Source organism: Rhodnius prolixus, unplaced genomic scaffold, assembly GCF_049639745.1.
Source record: "Rhodnius prolixus isolate KJV_2025 unplaced genomic scaffold, Rpr scaffold_6, whole genome shotgun sequence".
Taxonomy (NCBI): domain Eukaryota; kingdom Metazoa; phylum Arthropoda; class Insecta; order Hemiptera; family Reduviidae; genus Rhodnius; species Rhodnius prolixus.
The window spans coordinates 26,167,722-26,194,328 of NW_027411634.1; the positions used below are offsets into that span (position 1 = coordinate 26,167,722).

Below are 26,607 nucleotides of genomic sequence, written 5' to 3' on the forward strand. Positions count from 1 at the left end.
TAATCGTTAAGCTCCACTTATTCTAATATTCTTAAAAAAAAAGATTCCATATTCAATCTAATCCTTTATTTTGGGAGTAATGTCCTGGTACTAATGATAACCCTACTGAGCTACTCAAACAAAATATGCTCGCGATTTGCCTTCTTTAAGTGAGAAAAGGGTTTTTACACCAAGAATGCTTTATACAGGGGACCTTTTTGCTTGAATCAAAATTTACAACATCTATTTCTGCATGACAAAATGAACGCCATTAGCCCATACTTCTCTCGTTGTTCAGTTTATTGCTCACAATAATTGTAAAAACAATGACTTTTTTATTGATCAATAAATTCAATCAGCGTTTAGCATAGTACTAATTATTTTCAAGTATCTAATTGCCTGGAAGAGTAAAGGGAACACTTTTTCATTTCATTAAATTGAAATGAATCTCTTTACACATATGATGGTTACCAGTCAAACCATTTCAGGTTAATTAAGAGGGTAATATCTATACTCATAGAACTATAGGTTTCGTTTATAATTTTTTATAAAATGAACATAGAGTGACCATTCATTTCTCTTTTTATCTAACAATGCTTTTTCTTCTCTTTTATTTGTATTCATTTTTTGTTTTATGCATATCAATATTTATATTTTTATCAATTCCTTTCTTATCTTCATCTGCAAAAGATCCCACTACCAACTTCCGTCTTAATTAATTCCTCTACCTTTAACTTTACACTGGCTTCCTAAATATGGTTACCAAGGAGAAATAGCAGCAGTTAGGATTGTCTTGCATCAAATCAACGAGGAAAGGATCCATCCTAATGCTGTATCCTCAATCTCACAAACTCAACAAAGCTTTGCCATTTAAAATTAGAATGATACAGGATAGATGTACGAGGGTCGTTTGAAAAGTCCGTGCAAAAATAAAAACTACTTAATTTTTTGGGGTAAACCTTTTTTATTTTTCAACATAGTCTCCTTTTAGGGTTATACACTTCGTCCAACGCTGCTCTAGTTTGTTGATCCCTTCCGAATAATAGGATTTGTCCAAGTCTGAAAAATAGCCATTCGTTTCTGCAATCACCACCTCGTTTGAATAAAATCTTTGTCCCGCCAGCCATTTCTTCATATTGGGGAACAAATAGTAGTCCGAGGGAGCCAAGTCTGGAGAATAGGGGGGATGTGAAACGAGTTGGAACCCTATTTCCATTAATTTTGCGACCACAACTGCTGAGGTGTGAGCTGGTGCGTTGTCGTGATGGAAAAGGACTTTTTTTGTGGACCAATCGTGGGCGTTTTTCTCGCAGCTCGGTTTTTCAAACGGTCCAATAACGATGAATAATATGCACCTGTAATAGTTTTACCCTTTTCCAGATAGTCGATGAGGATTATTCCTTGCGAATCCCAAAAGACAGTCGCCATAATCTTTCCGGCCGAAGGAACGGTCTTCGCCTTTTTTGGCGCAGATTCCCCCTTGGTAACCCATCGTTTAGATTGTTCTTTGATCTCAGGAGTGTAGTGATGTATCCATGTTTCATCCACAGTGACGAAACGACGCTTAAAGTCATGCGGATTCTTCTGGAACAGCTGCAAACCGTCCTTGCAACACTTCACACGATTTCGTTTTTGGTGAAGCGTGAGAAAATCACTCGACTTCCTTGATTCAAACGAATGCCAAACACAAAGAAATAGACCGATCTGGCTGAAACTTGGTGTATGTTCTTCCAAGAGATGCTACTAACTAAACATTACCTCGATACGCGCCAGTTGTGCTATCTCTCTGACTTTGCACGGACTTTTCAAACGACCCTCGTAAATGGGCAGAGCAAGCTCAGGAAACTCCATGAGTTGGATTATTTTTCCTTTCTAAAAGTAGGGCAGAATATAGAGGAAGAGTTTTTTATTTTATTTTAATACTGAAATAGAAAATTCCTTTACACTGTTCACTATGTAAAACGTTAAGTAGAAATCCAGGCAAGCAGATTTTAGATTCTGTTGTTACTAAATTTCTTTGTGCCAGTGATTGGAATCTTTGATTAAATTGTGAAAGAATTTAATTTTTCACTTTCTTTTAAAGAATTTTTACTGAACTCTCTATCTTTACTAAACAAAGCATTCAGTTTATAAACAACTATATTTTTCAATCTTGTTATACTTCAATCCATCTTTATCTTAAAATAAATAAAATCTTGAAAATTTGTTCATTATAATGTATATAATATTCATTTTAAACTTTTTCTTTCTTTTGTCGTGCGCTGTAGCCCATCCGTTTTTCTTCTGCACACAGTTCGATAAAGTTAGTTACACAAGACAGAATAATAATTTTACGGAGTAATTTATTAATCATTCATTGAAAATGTGAAACGAGAGTTTTCAAAAGAAAATAGGGGGAAAATTTGATTGATTAATATAATAATAATAATAAAATAAAGAAAAAAGAAAAGAAGAGATCAACTTGTTCTTTTGACCATCAGTAGAAAACCCAGTGCAAAAGAAGTTCGATGTGAACGCCAGTTTTTTGAGCAGCTTGTTTCTTTCATCAATTACATTAAACATGGAACCGAAACTGGCGACAAGTGCTGTAAACACGAACTTAAATGATTTCTAAAATCGTCTCACGTTGTCAACAAGTTTGTAATAACACGCACGATAAATCCAAGAGGCTTTTCTGCAGTTTGAGCAAAACAGCAAAAATACTACGAAGTATGCAAAAAAAAAATCGCAAGACATCTACCCCAGAGTAGAAGAATTCACCACAATGGTGAACCATAGATTTTAGGAGTGATTGTCAACGAGTTCAATGAAGAGGGTACAGATGATAAGGCAATTATTGCTATAAGCAATTAAAGTCGTTTTGTAATCCAAAAGTTGCTTCGTTTCTGATCACTGTCTCGATGTGTACGATTACACGTTTATTATTAGACCAGCAAGAGGGAAGAGGGTTTTTTTCTAGGCGAGATGAGCGAGCTGCGAATGCGAATTTACGGGACAGGGACAGACGGTAACAGCATAGAATTAGTTCTAATTACCAGATCTCGAGGCCATCAAGAAAGGACGCCTTAGAATCTTAAAATGCCGTGACCCCGCAATACAGTTCCTCATGTTGCGGTGACCCCAAACCAAAAAATAATTTTGGTGGCTACTTCATAACTGTAATTTTGCTACAGTTATGATTCGGAATGTAAATTAAAACTGTCCGGTAGGAAAAAAACTCGTCAAAAATTGCACGAAAAAGCGTAACGTTTAAAAACACCCTACTTTGACAATTTTTTTCTCTTTTTCTATAAAAGATAAAATTCCAAAATTATCTTTAAAATATAGGGCAAACCCTCCTTTATAACTGTAATTTTTTGCAACAACCCAGATCTGATAGATACCTGTTATGCATTATGTATTCTCATTGCTATAAATCAAACATAATTTAAACATAGTGATTAATCACAAAAACAATATTTAATTATATATTGAGAAATATTTATTACTAATTCCAACAAATAACATTAACGGCCATAACGGTGTGCGTTCCAGCTGAATAGCGCTGCTGCAGACGGTAGCGCCGCTTCTCAGAGGCTAAAGCCATCGGAAATATATATTTTCCGATGGCTTTAGGGAGACCCCTACGTTTTGGTCGTTCGACCCCCGCCAGGGTCGCGACCCGCAGGTTGAGAACCGCTGCCTTAGATGATTACAGTCTTGTGGAAGGCAAAAGAGTGAATCTCTTACCTAGTGAATGTTCTATTGTACTTCCTAGTGTCGGCGTTATCAAGTTAGGACTCGTTTGAGGTTGCTAGAAGACATAAAAAGAGTACTAAGGAATATGGGAGTGGATAGATGGAGCTCTAAGACTGACGTTCGGAAAGAATGGGAGAAGAGATGAATTGGAGGAAGGCCATCTCCTCGTTGCACTATTTTATTTTTAATAATGAAGAATTTATTTTCTTTATACAATTGGTTGTAAATAGGTTTTCAATTCAATTTCCTATTTTTGGGCCACTTACAAAATGTTAAGAGAGAGGCCCACATAGCTAGAGAGGTTGCAAAGCTAGTCCTAGATAATTTCAATTACTTCCAATTTATTTAAGTGGTAATTCGCTAATGTTTAGAATCTTGAACCAGATTAAAGATGTCGCTTTTTATTTACTTAGTTACAGCTATTATCTGTAGAACAAATTTCACTTAAAGAGACTTCTATCTTCTAATTAACATTAAGATAACCTGAAGTTCCCACCTAAATAGATTCACCTTGAATGTAAGTTCTTTTCTTAATGCTTATTAGATCTAATGTTTCACATATATCTCAGCTTAATGAAGCATATCTACAGTACTGCTTACCTTCACATGTTTCAACAGAAAATTGGTATAACACACTGCTACGCTTTGATATTTACTAGCAACCGCTTCATGAATATTCTGACTGCGGTTTGCATCTTTACTGCTGAGGAATTTATACAATAATAAGAGCTTTAATTCACTACAGCGATACGTTTGTTCTCATATTTTACACAGTGCAGACATTCACAGATCTGGCTACTAATAAATAAATCATGTTAGAATTTTACTTAAAAATAAATATTATATTTATCATTCACTATTATTCCTCGTAAAATGCAGAATTACATTATTATGTACCTCATTTTGGAGTTATCGCGGAATATATGAGTTTTGAATATATGAGCCTGAATCCAAAAACGGATTATTTAATATTTGATGCAGTAACTGACGGGGAACCCTTTGAGTTGTCTCCCTTGGTTTAAAGAAAAACCTATTTCACTTTTCGATTGATTATTCCATATAAACGAAGCTTCGAACTCAGTGTTTAAGGAAATCTGGTATTACAGGTTATAACATAGTTAATCTTCTTTCTTCTCCAGATTGTAGATCAATCATTACACTAATTATTAATGTATTAATAACATTCAAATAAATATCTTGGTTATTCATTTATCTGTATGTATTTATCTTTTATTTTCTACAAGCAGCAACTCCAGCAGACGACATTGGCCATACTGTATACATTTTGCACTTGTCACTTTTGTATTAATGTATTCATTCAAATAAAGGTTATAATAATAACAACAACTGACGGGTACCATCAATAAGATTTTGGACAATTTTTCCCATCAGAAAATACCTCTTTACTGATTCTTTTATTCTTTAATTGTTTAAATTACATTTATTAAACTTAGTTTATCTATTACATACAAATACATTTGCTTGCATCAATTATCAAGAAAATTCGTTATGTGAGAAGGTTCTTTAGGCATAATGTTAAACTCTCGTTGAGCAATTTAATTTTAAAAGGTTTCAATCCTGTATATTCAGGCTGTACATTTTACAAAAGGGCTTCTTAAACTAGACTGCAATGCTAGACAGATCTCAGTGAAAGATAGATGGTGATGATATCAAGGATATACCTTTCAACGTCATGCCAGCTGAAGTAAATGAAAAATCCTCGCTCTTCAGAGGTAGCGAGAGAACGCAGTAGACCATTGTATCTCAAGATCTATATCTCTCTCGCCATTAGTTTCAAGTAATGTCAGCTTTTCACTTTCACGTAAAAGTATTCACTTATGCTAACGGGAACAGTAAAGATACGTTGTTTTCTGCATTAGACTTGAGTTGCAGCCATTAATACATAAGTTGTGGCCATTATTACTCCGGTGATTATTATCCTGTTGTCCTGCTGTCTACAAATAAGCTCGCTATGTGCATGCCAGATAAAGAAAGCATTCAACATCAGAAGATTAATAAATTTCAGAGAGGCCAATTTGTGGCGGACTCTCAACTCACATAAAGAGATGGTTCCCAATTTGATAACAAGGAATAAGGTGCTTTCTATGACCTTACTAACAGTGGTTAAACAAATATTCACGGTATTCCTCCATTTTTATTTATTTATTTTTATTTCTTAGAACTTTACGATCAGTATAGTGAGAACACAATAAGTAAATAAGTGAGCACTGTTAGCTATAAGAAGAGAAACGGCATTCACGAAGTGATGCCCATTTGTCTGGTCGATCCCGAAGGATGTCTCAGGGCTATTGCCGCTTACGACGGCGTGAAGGATTGACAGGAATGGTACGAGAGATGAGAATAAAAGGATTAGGACAATGAGAAAGTATTTCTAGCATTTTCTCCTGGTTAGCTGCTTTACTAAAGGATCGGTGTGTACTGTTAGGTTTTGTGACGAAGAACCCAATTAATTACCGTAGTATTTAAAAATGATTGTGTTGTCCGTGCGTATATCTGTTTGGCTGAAACTGAGAGGTCTATTCTATAAGTCCACATAGATTTAATTAAAGAGTCTTTAGTCTTTTTATTTCCGTCAGTAGTTTAAAAATCTTCTTCCAAGTAGGCGGTTAAGAAGTTTGACACGTTTAGTAATTGCTTGTCTTTTAAGTCTAGTGTGTGAGTTCCAGGTTTGTGTTTCAGAGCTTAGAAACAGCCGAAGATTGCGGAAACAGGTTTGTGAAAGGAAGAGGATGAACATTGAAGAAGTACCACCTGTCATCCTCAGAAGACAACACGCTGTCAACAAAGTAGAAGAAAAGTGAAGAAAAATATTATTTTATACTACTCACGAATCCTAATTCTTAAGCATACTGCTCCTCCGAATAAATCGCCTGGAATTAAATTCTTGATTGTGATCAAATTATTTATGTTTTAATGATCAACATATAAGGTATTTTTTATTCAAATTAGGGCGACTCCACTCACAGTACACTTTAAAAATAGCAACTTCTTCCATCCTTCTCTACTAGAATAATAACTTATAACTCAGAACAAGTTTTATAACAATGACTACAACTGGTTTCCTAGTTAGTTGTTTAGTTATTATTAGTTATCTTCTCTCTCTCATAACACAATTTTCCTGAATAGTTAGTTTCCTAGAGAATAGTTTTCAAGGCCAGAATTGTTTAAACTTGAATTTATAACATAGTTACTTTGCATAAAAGTGACGAAACTTTTCTAGTCAGTAAACTAAATTTTATATACCACATTACACTGGAGAATCTGCAGCAGTTTCTTCTATTACTTCTTACGTCTCTTGCCCACATTTGCTTCCAGCTTGAAGTTGGTTTTTTAACGTTCCATTTCTCCTTAAGATTGCATTATAAATGAAGATTAGGAGAGTACAGACGTTGTATACAATTTAACTTTAAAAAAACCCAAAGGCTGAATTCTTACCTGCATTCTAATTGATCTTTGAATAATTAATGTTTCTACTTTCCAATCCTACAGTCTAGACTTCATTGTTTTGTGTCACGGCTACTTCATTTTCGAGAGAACTCCTCACGAAAGTTGAATATGAACGCCAGCAGAAAATTACCCTCAAAAGGCAATCACTGAAGGCTATATTTGGAACATTAAAATTTAAAAAAATTAAAAAAGTTGAAAATTAGATACAGTGACTCCCATTAATATTGGGACACCTATTACAAAATGATTTAAAAGGAAAATGAAAACAACATACAAAAGTTTGGATTTTTTTTTTTTTAAATAACATTAGCAACATCTGTAGAAATTATATATAAGTATAACTCAATGAAATTCCAAACTGTTAGGTAGCACTTTTTGAAAAAGTGTGAAATAAGGCTCTCAAAAATATTGGGACACCAGAAGTGCTAGAGTTTAAATGTTCAATATTTAAAATCTCCTACTATTTAATAATTGGTTGGTAATAATTTAATAAATGCTTTTTGACTTATAATAGCCCTCTAACGATCAGGCATAGGTGAAACAAGTTTTTGGTTAATTCAGGTGGTGTTTTTTTCCCATTCTTCCAGGAGACATCGTTTTAATTCATTTTTGTTAGATATTACTCGTTTACTTAAAGCACTAGCTAAATATTGCCATAAATCTTCAATGGGATTAAGACCTGGAGACTGCGGAGAGGTTTGGAATACTTTTGGGCAATTTTATAACAGTCACTGGCGTATCACCCAAGCCGTAGGTTTGGGGTCGTTCTCTTGGTAGAATTTAAAAGACCCTAAAATACCCAATTTTTGGGCATTTTTTCAAATTATTTTTTAATATATTACTATAAACCATTTTGTCCATCACTCCATCAACAAACATTAATTCTCCAAATCCTGATGCGGACATCTAGCCCCAAACCATAACTGACCCACCTCCACCCGGAGGTGCAGCTTTAAAACCCTTTAAAGTTGGCTGTAAATTCTTTTTTTCGAGTTCAGCATTCGCTTTCCTCCAGACCATATCCCTTCCATCTGGCTAAAAAATATTAAATTTTTATTCATCGCTAGAGTATATCATTCCAAAAGTCACTATTTACATTGAAATATTTTTCGGCAAATTTCACTCTCTTAACACGATTTATCTTACTGACAAAAGGATTCTTCCAGGCTACTCTACCATGATAGTCGAGTTTTCTTAGCACTCGCCGAACAGTTTCTGCTCCTTTTTTGCTCTCTGAACATGTCAAAAATTTCACATTGAAGTTTTGGAGCACTAAGTCGGTGATCTTTTCTAATTCTTTTAATATATAACGCTGCTCTCTCTCAGAGAGCAGTTGAGGACGGCCTTTTTGTGGGGTTGAAACAATTCTTTTTTCTTTTTGGTAACGCTGAATGATGTTCCACGCAGTAGATGTTTTAGGTCCGATCAGTTTTTCCGTCTCTCTAACACTTTTTATTGTCTTTGTGCAAAGAAATTACAATTTTTCTTTGTTCAATCGTTGTATTTGTATTTTTGCGCGACATGTTATACGTGGCTTGATTTATATAAACTAATTTAATTATTAATTTCATATTGAATATATGCTTAAGGTATATATTTACAAATTGTATAAATATTCGGGCAAAACCTTGGACAAACTATAAATTATAATAGTGTCCCAATATTAATGGGAGTCACTGAATCTGGTTGGATAATTTACATCTCTCTCTCTCTCTCTCTTATATCACAATTTTAATAAACATTTTAATTTTTTACGAAAAAATTATTCTGTGATGCGGGATTTCTTTGGTTTTAAAATGAAAAAACATTAATATAAATATTTACATATTTTCTTGCCCATAAGAATTTAAAACATTGTTCAGCGTAAAATGAATAAATAGAAATATTCTTTAATATGTTGAACTTTAATTTACAAACCATTTTTTCCCCCTTCTTCATGGATTAACTTCGAATGGCTGCTGAATACGAGTAATAGACTAAAAATATTTTATATAAGTTCCATTGTTTCTTAATAAACTTGTTTTTATAAAACCTTATTATTCTAACCTTTATTCAAAAAGAAGTTTGTTTAATCCGATTATCCCTGGAGTCAAATAGATGTTTAAGCTGAAGAGCAGCCGCAAATATTATTTCAGAGGGTATTAAAGTTACAATATCAGTCTGCTTAAGAGATTTAAGTTGTTAAAGGGCTATTGCTTGCGTAGAGAACACTACAGTTTTAGTTGATAATTAAAGGGATAAATTTCAACTAATTTTTTTAAAATGTAGAACTTAAAATATCAAAATATATTAAATGTTTCTCGGGAGGTTATTTAATATTACTTTGTCTAGTTTATACTGTTGGCCTTGCGCAGTGACCCGTCAAGTTGCCTACGATCGACCACGTTGGAGACGTAGTCAACGATAATAATGAGCTATTTCACCTGTTTCACCTATATTGCTACGACCAAATGCAGTCCACGCTTTGTTGGCCGCAGACCCTTTGCGGTTAACATTCTTCAAGGACAAACAGGCTTTTATGCTTCAGTGTTGAAGGCCCAGCTATTCAGACCCCGTTTAATAATACTTATTAGAATGTTCATCCTGGTAGTCTCAAACTGTTTTGAATTAAATTCATAGGATTTGATTACTTCTAGAGTCGCTTAGATATCGCGAGGAAATAACGGCAAATATTTATTATTTGTCAGAGGAGAGAAAATCCAGTGCGGCGACTACGGGCCAGAGCTCGTAGACAAAATAGAACAACAAAAAAAAATGACCTATTTAGAGATAAAGATCCATTCCCGGGCCTGAGCCTCTTTAAGAATCACAGCTGACTGAACTAATCAATCAACAGTCTAACTCTAACCTCTTCTATTGTCAACCTATTCTGATCAAATATTTTCAATCTAATCGACACGCTCTAACCAGTCCATCGTAATACAGATGAAAGATAAGTTCTCTGTCTAACAAGCTCTGCTGAAACGCCCGATTGTGTAGAGGAGTCTCTTCTTCAACCACAATGTCCAGTAAAGGAACCAACCAGATGGCCAAATTAATTACGATAATGGAAATAATTTTCGTTCTCTTTCAACCTCAGCTGCCGAAAATTAATGTAAGTAGCTTAGTCTAAAAGCAGTAATCAATTTCTATAGCTTGCCGTGATATCATATCAGAGCTGTTTTACATCAGAATCTTTTTTGGAGATAATCCAGAACTCCAAAGAGTCAAAAGATTAAAATTAATTACTTTGTCATTTTTATTATAACATATCATTTAAATGTAATTGTGTTATATCCTAATTGAAAGAATTGCTTTATAATGCGTTCATTATAACTATATGTGCTTAAATTAGCCAGAATTTTTGGTGATACCTTAAACCCAAATTAAATAACTTACAATTTTGTGTAATGTGCGGAACCAATGTGTACTTTGCGAAGTTGTAAATGTAAGCATTAGAGTTGTTCTTTTTGTAAGGTTTATTGTGCTTGTTGTTAGCGTGACAGTGTAGTGAAGATCGGTGAAGCATGGACTTGTCCATTTTCTCTGTGAATCTTAAAAGGGACTTTAATGTTGACTAAACAGCAAATATTTGACATTTTATTTTATCATAGCACTTGAAATTTAGTAACAACAATAAATTAGAAGTACTTAACTTAACTTAGAAGTACTTAAGTATAAAAGCATAACGACAATAGGTATATAAAATTCTTTTTTAAACGTAGATCAAGTATAAAATGCCCTTTAGTGGGAATATCGAAAATTGAGCGAACAGAAAATACTTCCAATTGAATTGCAAATCGATTGAGTGCCAATAGAGGTTACTACGCAACCCTTCTTAGCAGCAGTCCACAGTTAGAGGCTTTCACTTTTTTGGACCTATTTATGTTGTTACTAACAAAATAATGGTTATATTAGTATTGTACTATCTGCTGGGAAGTGTAAGTTCTTGTATTATTATCCTATATGGTCTTATTCCATCCATGAGAGTTTTTACTTTCTCCTAGAAAGAAATATTTATTTAACAAGTGTGGAAAGTAGTACTTTTCCTCACGCGAGGCAGGGTTTGCACGCACGAGCGAGCGAAGCGATGCGAGTGCAAGTGCAAATTGCCGAGTGTGAGGAAAATACTTTACACTAGAGTTAAATATTATATTTTTTCTGCAACCATTTATTAACTAATAAAATTAAAAATTTCATTTTTACAGTCTACAAAAAGTAATTTATTTATTATAAACATATATTGTTATATTACAATTATTTACATTACTTACGTATTTACATTACTTATTACATTTTCTGCTGTTTCCTTTATTGATGGAGGAGTGTTTTCTAAACAGGCATCACAAGAATCATTTTAAATTTCTATAAGGTAACACTATAACCTTTTTAACTGTTATAATTAAAAACATCTAATTATTTATTAAAGTATTATTTTTATTTCTATATTCCTTTCAATTTTTATTTTATTTTTTAATATTCGTTTTTTAATTATTTAAATAAAATAAATTCAAATAAGCTTATTAGAGTTTTACAGAAAATATTTATGTTAATAACAAAACTTCTTATATCAAGGAAGCACAATAAAGTTTTTCCACTCACTAGTGAGGAAAGTGACAGTAATGGGAATTTCCCCCCACTAGTGTGGGAAGTTGGGCATTACACAGCTGATTTTAATTGAGTAATGAGAACTTCCCTACATGGTTGCAGAAAAAATTATTTTTTAAATTATTTATTACCGAGCTTTTTACCTACTGTATAGGTGTTACATACAGAACAGAAAACAGAAGATACACCAACCATTGATGTTTAAAATGTGTAAAACATATGACAATTGTCAACTACTAACATGAGCCCTGAAAATGATCTAGCCTCTTGGTCAAAAACTTAGCAACAAATAAAAAAAAAATGGCAATTTGGCAATAATCGTTCTTCCTTTTGGATCAATGATTAACTCACTAAAAATAATGAACAATATTCTGGAATAATAAGAGAAGTTATTGTAAAGATTTTAGATTTAAAGCATTCGGCGGGAATGCTTTCTCAAGATCTCTCAAATCAAAAAACGCTTTTGTGTGCACTCGTAAAGCACACTCGTGTGCGTAATGAAAAAAAATAATAATAATAAAGAACTAAAATAATATTTGGCTTAGGTGTTGACAGAACCCAAAATGAATTTTTTGTAAAAATCGGCCAAACGAATGTAACCTCTTTACCTTAACAGATTTTTTTTTTTTTAATTTTCGAGAATTTCCTCAAAACTTTTATTAATTTTATATTTTTAGATCTATCATTTTTATTCTAAATGTAACGAAGTTGACCTGGGCAGAGAAGAAAGGCCTAGATTGTTCTAGGGGTTGAGCGAACAAAGTCAGTAACTGGCCACCACTGTGTGAACAAAAGGGCGGTATCTACCTGTGGCAGAGAAGAAAGGCCTAGATTGTTCTAGGGGTTGAGCGACCAAAGTCGGTATCAGGCCACCACTGTGTAGACAAAAGGGCCGGTCGCTACCTGAACTAGAAAGGAAAGGGCTAGATTGTTCAAGGAGTTAGTGACCTGTGTAAAAGCCAGCTAAGAGAAAGGCCTCAGTTGGGGTGGTGGCATATGTGTTTTCCCAGCCATTGATTGACAGGTGAGAGTGAGACAGACGGAGTTGGAGAGAGACAGAGAATGGGAGGAGGCGGCTCACAGCTGAGGTGGTGGCAGTATGTTTTCTCCAGCCAATGAACGTCAGGAGGGCGTGGAAACTTATGCTCAGAGAGTTGGAGGAGGGCAATCCCAGTTGGATGGAGGCACGCAGTTAAAAGGAGGCAGACACAGCTGGAGAAGTCAGTTTTTAAGCAGTTTTAAGGAGTTCTTAACGAGTGTTAATCAGTTTTAATCAGTTAGTTTTGAGTGAGTCTTTGAGAGACAGTTTTGGGAGACACTTTGGAAGTGATAGTTTTGAGAGAGTCAGTGTTACGGAGTGCTTCAGTGTTAGCCAGTTGGGCAGGTAGTCAGTTCGTGAGTAGAGCTTTGCTAGTGCGGTTGAGTCTAGCGCAATTCAGTGCAGTGTGGACCAGGGGTCAGTCGTGAAACAGTTTTGTGGCGTTACGTAGTGAATAAATAACAGTAAACTGTTGTGACTGTTGTAAATGGTGACTGTAATGAATAGCGTTAGTTGGTAGTAAATGTTAATGTGAGTAAAGGTAATGTGTTAATAAATCAGGTTATTACTTACAACTTTAGCGAGTTTTATTATTTAATCAAACCCACATATTATTAAAATAACTAGTGGCAGGCACTAGTTGTGTAAGTAAAGTTCTTTCTTAGTAAAAGGACAAGAAAAACTTTACACTAAACATTTTCCTTTTTTCAGGAAAGTTCTATTAAGGGGCGCTTCTGGATTCCATCGCTCATCAGAATACCTAAAACCGAAATTTCAATGAATAATTATTCAATTATAAAAGTTATCAGTCTATGAGTATGCAGTACACAATTTAGAGAGAATTGCAGGAGTCACTTTTGAAAAAGAAAAAGCCATTCAGTTAAGAAAAGTGGTACTTCAGGATGAATTTTCATGAGAAATGGTTATACATTCAGCCCTCCTTTGCTATATAAACCCTAAAGTATTCTGAAAAGGAACCTTTCAAGAAAGCTACCAACTTTTATAAATGCCCTTAAATCAAATTTTTTCAGGAAAAAAAAATAGAAATAAAAGTTATCTAACAACATTAGTACAATGTGTAAACGAAGATTAACAAAAAGCGTTAAGGCAATTTTCTTGTATTTTCGATTAAGTAATTTTAATCGCTGCTGGCTCCTGTCGAAGAACTAAATCCGTATCATTAAATTCATCCATGTCTCTTCCCCATGAAGCAACTGCTGGAGTGCCTCAGGGCTCAATAATAGGACCAGTCTTATTTCTTATTTACTTCAACCCAATGCCTCGACCAAAGGATGTTCGACTGGTCTTGTGTGCTGATGACGTCGCTGTCTATGCTTCGTCCTGGAGATTGGACACGATAGTCAACAGGCTTACTAGGGCCATGACATGATATGGACCGATTTTTTTTACCAAGTGGAAAATAAAAATTAACCCCCATAAAAACAGAGGCTATCCTTTTCACTAAGCGCAGGCCGATCTTGTATCGGACATGTCCACTTCGGGGGACGGATTGTGCCATGGGCTGCCACTATCAAGTATCTTGGGGGTATTACTGGATCGTGGGCTGACTTTTACACCCCCACATAAAGGATAGAGTCAATAAAGGGTAAGGGCTATTCCCGCTGTTCTGCAGGTACTCTAAACTGTCCACAGAAAATAAACTCCTCCAGTACAAGATAGTGGTTAGGCCCATGTTACTTTATGCTTGTCCCTCCTGGAGTCTGTCATGCCGATCCAATCAACCAAAATAAATTCCTCAGGCTTGTGACAACTTCCCCCCGCTATACCCGTATTATAGACTTAACACTCTAACACTACATCAAGTACCTCGCTAATGGTTTCTTCAGTAAGTGTGAATCAAGTCACAACCACCTATGCAGACTAATAGTGGACTATAGTTTGGACACGGTGCACAGACACAGAATAGTTAAGGACTCCCTGAAGTAAATCCTTCCTTGGAGGCTGAGGGATTTTCATTTTTTCCCCCTCATTACTTACTTTTACATTTTTATATTTTGTAACAATTTATGTAATTAGCTGGAGGTTATAGTATTTATACTGGCACTCCGATGTACTTATGTATATACTTTCATTAAATAAAATGTTTCTTCTTCTCCTTTTTCTAAAAAAATAACTAAATCAAAAAATAAAGTTTAGGCTTCCAGCGACTTTTTTCGTTTTTTAGTTATTTTGTTTTCAAACAATATTTTATAAAATTTACTTTTCAGGTATTCAGGAGGAACTCAAAATGGAATATCTCGGTGAAAACTCGAAATCGTTTCTTTTTCTAACAGATTCAGAAAAAAGTAATAACATCTTTGCGTTTAGTGAGGATAGAATTTTGAAGGAAAACTTAATTAGGTTTCAACTTCAGTGAACATGTTTTGTTCAACTTTATTAGTGCTAAAATCTAAAAATATATTGTATAACATTGAAAATAAATTATTAAATTAAAAATATTTGAAAATTTAATCAAGTAAACAAAGTTTTCAAGCTTGAAAACTTTCTAATCTATAAATTGATCATTTTAGTGTTTAAAGCGGGAAATTTTCACATCATCTATCATTTTCCATGAGTCTCTGGAGTGTACAGGGATCTGTAAATATTTCTCTACTAATTCTGAGTTGAAATGTTTCTAAAAGTTAGTTATACAGGACGCCTATAAATAACATTTTATACCAATGAACGAACATTTCTGGATAAATGATCACATACGTATAATAGGAATCACAGTTAATAAAATTTAATATTTAATTGGGACATTTTAGAGTTAGGTTCCCCTGGGATAGATAATCTTTTTTAAATGCCAGATAACTATGAATAAAATGTATATTTACTTTTAATTTCAGCCATTTTCTTTTATTTCACTTTTATCTACAATTATGATGCAGTAGTTCAGAAATTTAATATTATTATTTAAGTATTACTAGAACACAATTTTAGAATAACAGAATTATGACTTCATAACTAACTAGCGTTACCCACAAAATTCAGAAACAATAATTCAATGTTATCGTACTTTCTTATCATTAGTTTCTTATTTTTTTGTTTTTGTTGTAGAAGTTGTGGATACTTCTTCAATCCCCTTGGCTTCTCCGCGGAAACGGAGGTAATGCATTCCAAAAAAAGATTATTGTAGAACGTTTGAATAGGGCTTTTTTGGGTCTCTGAGGCAGCGTCGTCTAATTTTCATCAGTATTTTTTATTAAATAGCTGCAAGTTTCTATAAGCTTCAAAATAACTTAGAACCTGCAATATAACTCTCAAGAAAATACTATAATAATATTAACAGACAGTCATGAATTAGAAAAACTAGGAAAAAAATCCATTCTGGATTATTGTGCAACTAATGCACAAATTTTTGCAAGTAAGTAATAAAATTGAAGTAGCAGATCAAAAGGCAAAGGGTGTAATAATTAACACAATCAGCTCATCACCGAATACACTGACAATTCAAGACTTTAAATTCCAAGTCAAAGATGAATTCTATGAGGACTGTACGAGGGTCTATTGAAAAGTCCATGCAAAGTCAGAGAGATAGCACCACTGGCGCGTATCGAGGTTATGTTTAGTTAGTAGCATCTCTTGGAAGAACACACACCAAGTTTCCGCCAGATCGGTCTATTTCTTTGTGTTTGGCATTCGTTTGAATCGAGGAAGTAGAGTGATTTTCAAAAAATGGACGAAAAAGAATTTCGTGTGTTGATTAAACACTACTTTATGAAAGGCAAAACGCCTCAGGAGACTAAAGAGAAGCTTGATAAACATTAAGGTGACTCTGCACCTTCGATTAGAACAGTTTATAAGTGGTTTCAAAATTTTCGGAGTGGCCAAATGGGCACAAGTGTCGCTGAACGTTCTGGACGCCCTGTTGAGGTTACTACTCCAGAAATCATTGATAAAATCCATGATACGGTGATGGATGACAGAAGAGTGAAGGTGCGTGAGATTGCTAGTGCTGTGGGCATCTCGAATGAACGGGTACATAATATTTTGCATCAACATTTGGACATGACAAAGCTATCCGCAAGATGGGTGCCGCGATTGCTCACGCTTGACCAAAAACGAAATCGTGTGAAGTGTTGCAAGGACGGTTTGCAGCTGTTCCAGAAGAATCTGCAGGACTTTAAGCGTCATTTCGTCACTGTGGATGAAACATGGATACATCACTACACTCCTGAGACCAATGAACAATCTAAACAATGGGTTACCAAGGGGGAATCTGCGCCAAAAAAGGCGAAGACCGTTCCTTCGGCCGGAAAGATTATGGCGACTGTCTTTTGGGATTCGCAAGGAATAATCCTCATCGACTAACTGGAAAAGGGTAAAACTATTACAGGTGCATATTATTATTCATCGTTATTGGACCGTTTGAAAACCGAGCTGCAAGAAAAATGCCCACGATTGGCCCGCAAAAAAGTCCTTTTCCATCACGACAATGCACCAGCTCACACCTCAGCAGTTGTGGTCGCAAAATTAATGGAAATAGGGTTCCAACTCGTTTCACATCCCCCCTATTCTCCAGACTTGGCTCCCTCGGACTACTATTTGTTCCCCTAATATGAAGAAATGGCTGGCGGTAAAAAGATTTTATTCAAACGAGGAGGTGATTGCAGGAACGAATGGCTATTTTTCAGACTTGGACAAATCCTATTATTCGGAAGGGATCAACAAACTAGAGCAGCGTTGGACGAAGTGTATAAGCCTAAAAGGAGACTATGTTGAAAAATAAAAAAGGTTTACCCCAAAAAATTAAGTAGTTTTTATTTTTGCACGGACTTTTCAAACGACCCTCGTATTGTCTTTCAAACAAAGTACTTTATTTGTATTTTGTAACTGCAAAACTGTTTTTGTGACGAAAATACTTTAAACAGGAGATTTCGCTGCATAATATGCAAACACTGATTTGGGCATAACTATTCTCCACAACATCTGGCCAGAATTGGCATCGATACCAATATGAAATGTAATTCTGGAACAAAACAAAAAAATTGCAGTTGCAAATTATTTCATATTGCAAAAAGTTTCGGCAGGTAGGGGGAGTGGAAGTATTTGGTAGAATGCCCTTTACCTCCCAATCTATACCAACAACATCTGGACCTACCTTACAAAGAGTAACTGGATAGAAACATGATGATTAATGGGGTCAAAGATGATCTAAAAATTTTAAAAAAATCAGTAATTTTAAACAACTTTAAATTGATTTAAATAAAAAAGATTAATGAAAAAATTGATAACAAATGTGCGGATAATTTGTTTAGGACTAAAAGCTAAAAATATCTGATCGCCATTCTATGATAACTCATTAATCTTTAAACTCGTAATATTTGAGTCATATTTAATTATAACAAACATTAAACAGTTTGTAAGAACCGTAAACTAACCCTGATGTGTTAGGCTGGAAACATAGTGGAGCGGCGAGCAAGGCGGCGATGATAGCTGCTTCAAATCTAAAAACAAGATGGAGGAACTATTTTTATATGAAAATTCTTCGTTGAAACTTTGGTATTTGCAGCAGCTTAGTAGTAGGAGCTGCAGTGTACATGACATAAATAAGTTTAGAAATGAACTTGGTGAATTTCATCACTTGTACCATCAACTTCGGGAGCATCCTGGCAAGTTTCATGCGTATTTTCGAATGTCTTATCAACATTTGATTATATACTAGCCCAGTGTAACCCCATTAATCAAAATCAAATTTTATTGTTTTTAAATAATACAACTCACAACAAAAGTTAGGCACAATATGGGAAAATTAACTAAATACAAATCTGTGTAACCCCATTAATCCTAGCAGTTACTTTAAGGTTAGAATAGAATAAATAAAAACAAAATAGAAATATATGCAGATAAAAAGAAATTAGTCAATTAAAAAAAACAATAATTTTATTAAATCACTTTATTATTACTAATAATTACTAAATCAGTCGTAAATTAATGTTGTTCATCTGAAAAACTGGAGTAGTACGACGCTACAGAAGAAGGATTGGAGAATTCGTTCTGATCAGAAGTAGTAGGACGTGTAAATTTAATTTAATTTTGCCTAGTATTTAGATGAAAGTTAGCATTAAGGGATTGAGAACCAAATTAAATGTAGCAAAAATTACCTGAATTCTCCATTAACTACTAATTGTTAATTAATTTTAACGATTAATTATTAATTGTTAAAAACTGTTGTAGCTTCGCAAATACTATGGTCCCACAGAGGTTTCTTTAAACAAACTAAACCAATAAATGTATCAATATCCATAACCCATGAGCAATAACCTTTACAAATTGAGCGCGATGAGAGCGAAGAAATCAAACATGTCATAACGCTTTGCTCCACTCTTTATAGATAGCGTTGCTCTATCTTCGCTTTGCTCGCCACTATGCGCGGTCCCATTTGTTTACTTGTGTTTGATTTCGCCGCTTTGCTCTTCGCTATCATCGCCGCTTTGCTCGCCGCTCCACTATGTTTCCAGCCTTAATTAACATAGGAGCCTTGCCACAAACTTTCCTCACTTTTATCAATTTACATTTATTGCCAGTTTCATCCTTTCTATTTACTATTCCAAGCTTTCGATTTAGGAACTAGATAATTTTCAGGGCTTATACTTTTTAACAATCAATTCGTTTTATAGTGTGGACATTAAAGATTGATTTGGCTTCTGCCCTACCTAACCAGGTTAAAAGCTAACCTTTAATTTTCAAATGTAAAATGAATACTCGTATAATTGTAAATAAGCGCAACATGGTGAGGCCACTAAATAAAAAATTTGGCCAATAATCTTTGATCACTTTAGATTAATCCATCAGACACAAACAAAAAGAACAGTACTTACCTATCATGGAATTCTTTAAAGAACTGTAATTATGTTTGAACTTTGTTTTCGACATTTTTGGCTCTTTCATCTGTAGGGTTTTTCTTTATTTTTTGCCTTGCTTCGTAGGAAATTGGGTGACATGGACTAGAGATTGTCACATTGTGCCCTAACATGTGGGTAAGTGTCACTCTTTACTGGCAATTGGTAGCTGTTCAAATAAAAGTTATTTTGGAGTTTTATTGAAGAAAATGGTTCCAGACATTTCTTCTCATTTGTTTCCGGTTGGTAAAAGCAAACACAGTTTGAAAATAAAGCGGTTAGATTGGAATTGGCTAGGGTTACAATGTCTAAATCCATCTATAGTGGTGCTTACAATGTTAAGAGTTTTGTTTGCCTCCGAGATGTTGTTTTAATTGATTTCCTCAGGGGTTTGATTTGTTTTGGCCGTATTTGTTGTTAGTAAGGACAGTTATAGATTTTTTTAAAAAAATATTCTTCGTCGGTTATTATAATCCTTTACGGACTTTCCCAACTACTGTCCTCCAATCCTTTCTGTCTTAGACTATTCACCGTCTCACCACCAACGTTGTCCTGCCCAATATCATTCGGTCATCGCGATCGTGGTATTCCTTTTTCTCTGTTTCCTTCTCAAAATATCTTCTGCAGGTGAAATAACCATCTCAGCGTACCTACCCCATATTTTCACCGCTTCAACATGCTGCTGGAATTATCCTGTTTGGATCTAATCTACCATCTATTGTTTTATTACAGAACAAATATCTTTCTCAAAAGTTTGCTTTCTCAGATACTCAACTAACATCCTTACCATCTTTATTAGAAATTATGGTCAATCATATACTTTTTCATTTCACTTCTTAAGTGTCCAAGCTATTATAACTATTGCTATTTTAACGACTTTAAAATATATTTATTCGTTGTCGGAGAAAAAATATACCATTATTAGCGACAGCCAGAGTGCGTTGTGTAAATTATCTAATATACAAAACCAGGCTGCAGGAATTAATCATATTATCGCAGAGATTGTAGAAATTATTGCCAATTTTTAAAGAGAAGGGGGTCTGCATTAAATTTTTTGTGGGTAAGGGGTCATTGTGGTATAAAAGAAATTGAAATTGTTGATAAACTTGCAAAGGAAGCCACCAATAATGGGGAAATGGCTAATTATAAATGACCACACACCGATATCAAGCGTATAATTGCAAAAGCAGCACTACAAAAATGGCAGACAGATTACAGTAATGGTAATAAAAGGAGATTCTATAAAACTATGGCAGATCAGTTACCGTGACAACCATGGTTTAAGGGAACTGTCACTAATAAATGGGTGGTTACGACAATAAGCAGGCTGAGAGGGAACCAAGCGGTGTGCGGATCGTATCTTCACAGGATCAACAAAAAGGTCCTCTCTCCTCTTTGCGTAGATTGCAATGAGGAGGAGGATTTCAAACATATAATAATGATATGTCCACGTTATGTGGTAGAAAGGAAACGAATGTTTGACGACATATAATATTCTCCACCAACATCTATGTGCTTAAATCTATAGCAGAGCTAGCAATGAAATATGAGTGTATTTAAAAGTTATTAAATGAATGCAAGAAAATGATTAGAGAAGGATTACGTGATTTTAATTTCGGTTAAGCTATAAGGATGGCAGGAATATAGAGTACCGATCCATCCATTATCTGTAGTTAATGTTAATAGTTGTATATAGTAGAGGGATGAATGTGTGAAGCGAATGTATTTATAAGTAAGAATGGAGAGTGAGTGATATTCTAGTGATAAGCAACTAGTTAGACGATGCTGGCTGTATGGCGAAAGCCAATGCCAAAAAAAGGGCAAAAAAAAGAAGCTATTAAAAGTTATATTCTCATGATGTAAATGAGATGTGTGTAGAGAATAAATAATTCATTAAAGGAATAGAAATAGGTAACAATATTCTGGTAAATCAGGCTTTTGAATAGAAAAGCTTGATTACAATTTCATATTAAAGCATTAATTATTGCTATTTTATGCCTAAAACAAGTAAAATTGCTTAATTACTTGATATTATCTTTTATAGTAAATAACCTTACCACCATGTTATCTGTTTAGAAATTTGTAAACAGAGTTTTCTTTTTGTTTAAGGAGAACTCATTATCATTGAAGACTGCTGTACTGCCCTTCAACTAGCCGATAGGGTAAGTATCTATTATTCATTTATTTACTTTCTTTAGTCTACTGTTAAGTAAGAACCAGTGATTGTAATCATAAAAATTTTCGAATTGGTGTTTTTGCCCCCTCAAGAGAAAAAAAATGGTTTTTGCAAAATGGTCTGTGTAAGTGAGAATCCATTGTAAACTCAAGAACGTCCAATCGCCGAAAGATCAAATTTGATGTGACACTATTTAAAGTTTTTCATGCAAAATTGCCACTTTATTGAATTAATTTTTCGAGATTTTCTCGAAGCTTCTAAAAACTATTATTTCAAACATTTTTCTTTTTTAAATATTTCGATTAAGGGCATTGCTGAGAATGGTGATTAGGTTTAGCAGCCATTCTCTTATTACTGCTTACTCTTCAACGATTTATGAAGCCTTTTCTTATTTGTCTTCAATGTCCTGTTTTGCTTTTTCTACTGTATCGATGATTTTTAGATCAAAGAAGACGTTAACTTGCAGGTGTGCTTCGAGTTTCTGTTAACTGCTGTTTCTATTAACGCTAGACACTCGTTGCTCTGCCAATCTTCTTTTCCATCGTCTACACTTTCCTTTTATTCGGGATTATTTTCAATTTTAGCACCTTCAGTTCTTCTTAAAGTAAATATTTGTGAAGTATGTCGTTTGTATTAACTATCTCCTGTAGATTAGTTTCGGTACAGACAGGAAGCCTCGTCGATTAAATTTTCGAAGGAAAATTACGTGCAATTCACTCTTATATAATTATATTTATATATACAGATTGCACTGCTTCTGTGGAGATAAAATAAAGTAATTTATTCTAATGTGACTATATACAATTAATTGTTCGGATGTTTAAGTTTTTGGATGTACAAAAAATAATTTATTTTGGTTTTTAATCACTTATAAAATATCTTTGTTCCGATTCGTACAACTTTATTTATCAATCGACTTAGATAATCACACTAATTATTGTTTCTTTATAATCAGCCCATTATTGCGCTGTAAGCAACGGGAACAAAATCCACTTACGTCAACAAGCTCAGAGTATATAATTAATTCAGTGTAATATTCCAGCAACTATTGTCGACAGAAAGGAAAACATGACTACTGTTTTTTGATACTTCTTGGTGAGCTATCTTGAAGTGTCTCGGAGCGAAAGTGCTCTACTTATGGATTTGGAATGAGGATCATAGTTCAGTTAGAATTTTCTGTTACGAAGTTTGATTAGCGATTAGTTTGATTGATGGACAAAGGACCGTCATTTATGAAGAGAAGTGTCTCATACTGCAAGGACTGGATCTTTTTGAGCTTTTGGTTGAAGCCCACACATGGCTCGAGCCATAAAACCAGGCAGGATTAAACAAACTTACATAAATTATAAATGAATATTTATATGCTAAAATGAATAAATGACAATGAAGGAAAAGATGCAAAATATTTCACTGTTTGGTTTATTTGGTTATTATATTTACTGATACAACCTTGGGTAGAACCCTGCAATATGTTTCCGTCTATGTGTAACTTTTCTTAAGGGGAATGTTCTTGTAATGGGAACAGTTGGAAACAATCTCGCTAACAATCTGCATAAAACAGTGCAGTTTTGTATTAAATCTACAATTCTAATTTAAGAACGTGGTTGTATCACGTTGTTTTCAAATATTTGTGTAGTTTCAAGTATTTACAAATTATCAAACCGGTTTCTTTTTTACAAAGGACTTAAATTGATGTTTAGAGAGCCACCATTTTTTTTTTTTTTAAATTATAGATGATTTTATTTTAAATACTTTACTGGAATTAATCGATTCTTGGTTTTTACTCGGTAAATTTTCTTCAATTTTAGAATATAAGAGCTTTATTCTTTGGACGCTTGAGAGTTTATTCCAGACCCACAGTTTAATGTCACCAGAACCAGATGAGCTTTAATGATTGTAATTGTTGCCCAGAGAGAGTTTTAATCCATTGTCTAGTAGCCCTTTTAAGTTGTCGTTACGGTCTGAGATCCTATTCTCTTAGGTCGTGAATGATTAATCTAAGTAAGTTATTTGTTGATGTAAATCCCAAGGTAGTGGTTGACTACTAGTAAAAAAATTTGATTGTTAAAGACAGAAGGAAGGGTGACGCTTCGAAGACTGAAGCCACGTGATTTGAGTTTTTGTCTCGTTCAATGTTATGATAGTTTATTTTAAACCGTTTCTCTATAGAAGTGAGTTGGGACGAGTGGTCGATAGTTTAGGAGACATTATTAACGGCCTAGTAAGAAGAGTAGTCTCTTCTTAGAAGAGGATTAGAATAAGATGGTATGTCTGAAGAGTATATTGTATACAGAATGGGACCTAGAATGCTGCCTCACCAAACTCTCTGACTGAATAGAGAAAACTTAGTCACTACTCGAACTAGAAAATATCAAGTAAAAAATGCCAAGTAAATCTTCAAAATAAGAAAATTTATTTTTATTTAAGCAGCGTTGAAGCATGTTGCTTGTAAGTTTGAAAATATTACTCAAAATCACTAGTTTAATATTCCACATTTTTATGCTTCTTTCTGAATACATGAAAGCTGAAACATGCATCAAACTTGTCTAGTATGAAATATAAATTGTAGAGAAGTTGATCCAATATTTATTTATTTATTTATAAATATAACAATCCCAAAAGTTATCACAACCACTCAAAAATCCCAGAGGAACTTAGAAAATATTCATATTGTGATTACTCTACATTCTGTTTGTTTAAAGAAATGAAAATGTTTAAACTTCTGCATGAAAAATCTTATTCAAAACAGAAAACTAACAAACAAACTAAGGATTCAAAATTGGCGAGGAATCGGTCAAATAAAAAACTACTCGTTTTTTCGCCAACGTTTCGAAAAATGTATTGTCTTCTTCAGGGCATGGCTATGCGGGTTGGTTGAGTTACAGAAAACTGAGTAACTCTTTCTTCCTTAGTTTAATAATTTACTAAGTCACGTACCGTCACGAAGCCTTTATATTCTAACAAACAAATGTAAAATTGTTTAATAGAGTTCTGTTACCCAGAAATAAGGTTGTTCTTCATTATTTTCTCTACAAAAGGAATATTATTTATATGACCTTCTTCGTTATTTAAACTATGATACTCCAACCATAACGTCCAAATATTTGAGATCACAAAACCTTATGAAAAACGGGTCGTTTAGAAAGTCAGCATTTTTGATCCACTATTTTATTCTCACCATTTTCACAAGAACTGTTTGCCGATTGCCTTAGATGGAATCGCTTCAAGTAGGCTCTTATCTTTCCATATACTGTGAGCAGTTGGGTCATCTTATGGCTTACTTTCTTGATTTGCAAAAGTCTTAGCAGGCCTGTGATTCAAAGTAAACTGCCATTCCGGCAGAATGTTTTGTCTCTGTTCCATCACTACAAGAACAAAGTTGAAAGTTTCTTTTACGAGGACATAAAGGACCGAGTTTGGCGCTGTTTTCTAAGTCTAATAATCAGCTATGTCATTGCTGAAATTTCCTACGTTAAATTAAGTGATGGAGGTGAATTACCAACTTTGCTGAAAATCAGCCGGAATACCACTTTGTTGTATTTGTAGGCCTTTGTAGTTTTTAAATAATGCCGATTGTTCCTTTAACATTGTTATCAAATTTTTCAGGGCCATTTTTTTACTATAAGGCTCTCCTGTAAAGTAGAATTTTAGATCTTGTGCTATCCTAACATCTGCAAAATATTTGATTATGAACTTTCTAAAATTTCAGTATATTGCGACTGTATAGAAAAGAATTTTTGGCGTATTTTCGATTAGTTAGAATGTTCAAATTTTAGGGCATCCTGCTCATAAACAATTCTCACTAAAACCCTTTTCAAGAGACTGATCCTTCATGCAAATGGAGAGACAGGGTATTATCACTCATGTTTCAAGAAGGGTAGGTCCTCTGTGGATCAAATATTCTCTCTACAAAAGGTAATCGCAAAAAAGTGCTGAACTTAAAATAGCAACTCATCATATTTTCATGGATTTTAAAAGGGTCTTTTACTGAGTCTTACGTACAAACTTGTACAGGGCTACGGAAAAGATAAACAACATACCTTAAACCTATCAGAAAAGTTAACATGACGATGAATAAAGTGGAATTTTAGTTCATGACTAGCATAATTCATTCTCTAAATTTAAAACCAACAAAGTTGAGACAAGATGATGCTGTTGATGATGTCCTATTTAACTCGAGCCAAGAGATTCAAATCAAAGAATACAGACCGGTGGCGTCATAATAATAAATCTATTGATGTGTGGAAACAACGTGGATATAAGAGTCGTAATCTCCCCATTCTGAAAAATGCCTTTTTTTCTATTCAAATCATCAATGAATCTAATTATAAATGAAGACGAATAATCAAAACTACATTTGTAGGAAGCCTGGCTGTCAGAGAGAAAATTTATAAATTGGTCACTTGCAGAGTTTAATTTTGCAAATCTGGAATTGCGTCGATATAGAACAGGATTGTCTTGCAATAGGTTTGTTAGAACATTATACTAATGTAACTTTCAGAACCGACAAAGTAATACTTTGTAAAATATACTGTATTATCAGCTAAAATTTCAGCTACTGTTTTGGATATTCGTAATTGTAAACCAGCGATCCAGATGTGTATGACAAAAGCGAGGTTGATAGCTTTGTGGATCTCTAACAGAGTGTAATGTTAGTATTATCTCTAGTAACATATAGTCTGCCAACCCTATAGTAATAATACCATCTAGTATCTTGATTGAAGTGCATATTTTCCACACAATTGGATGCATTAATATTATATATTATATAATCT

General features: G+C 34.1%; 1 protein-coding gene across 3 annotated transcripts in view; it reads left to right on the forward strand.

The window, feature by feature from the left end:
- Oct-TyrR (Octopamine-Tyramine receptor) overlaps positions 1-26,607 on the forward strand; it is a 464,127-nt gene that overhangs the window by 207,855 nt on the left and 229,665 nt on the right. For all 3 annotated transcript variants that reach the window (XM_074142584.1, XM_074142583.1, XM_074142585.1), the window contains one exon: positions 21,766-21,818. The gene's annotated coding sequence lies outside the window, so the exon portion shown is untranslated. The remainder of the gene's footprint in view (positions 1-21,765; positions 21,819-26,607) is intronic.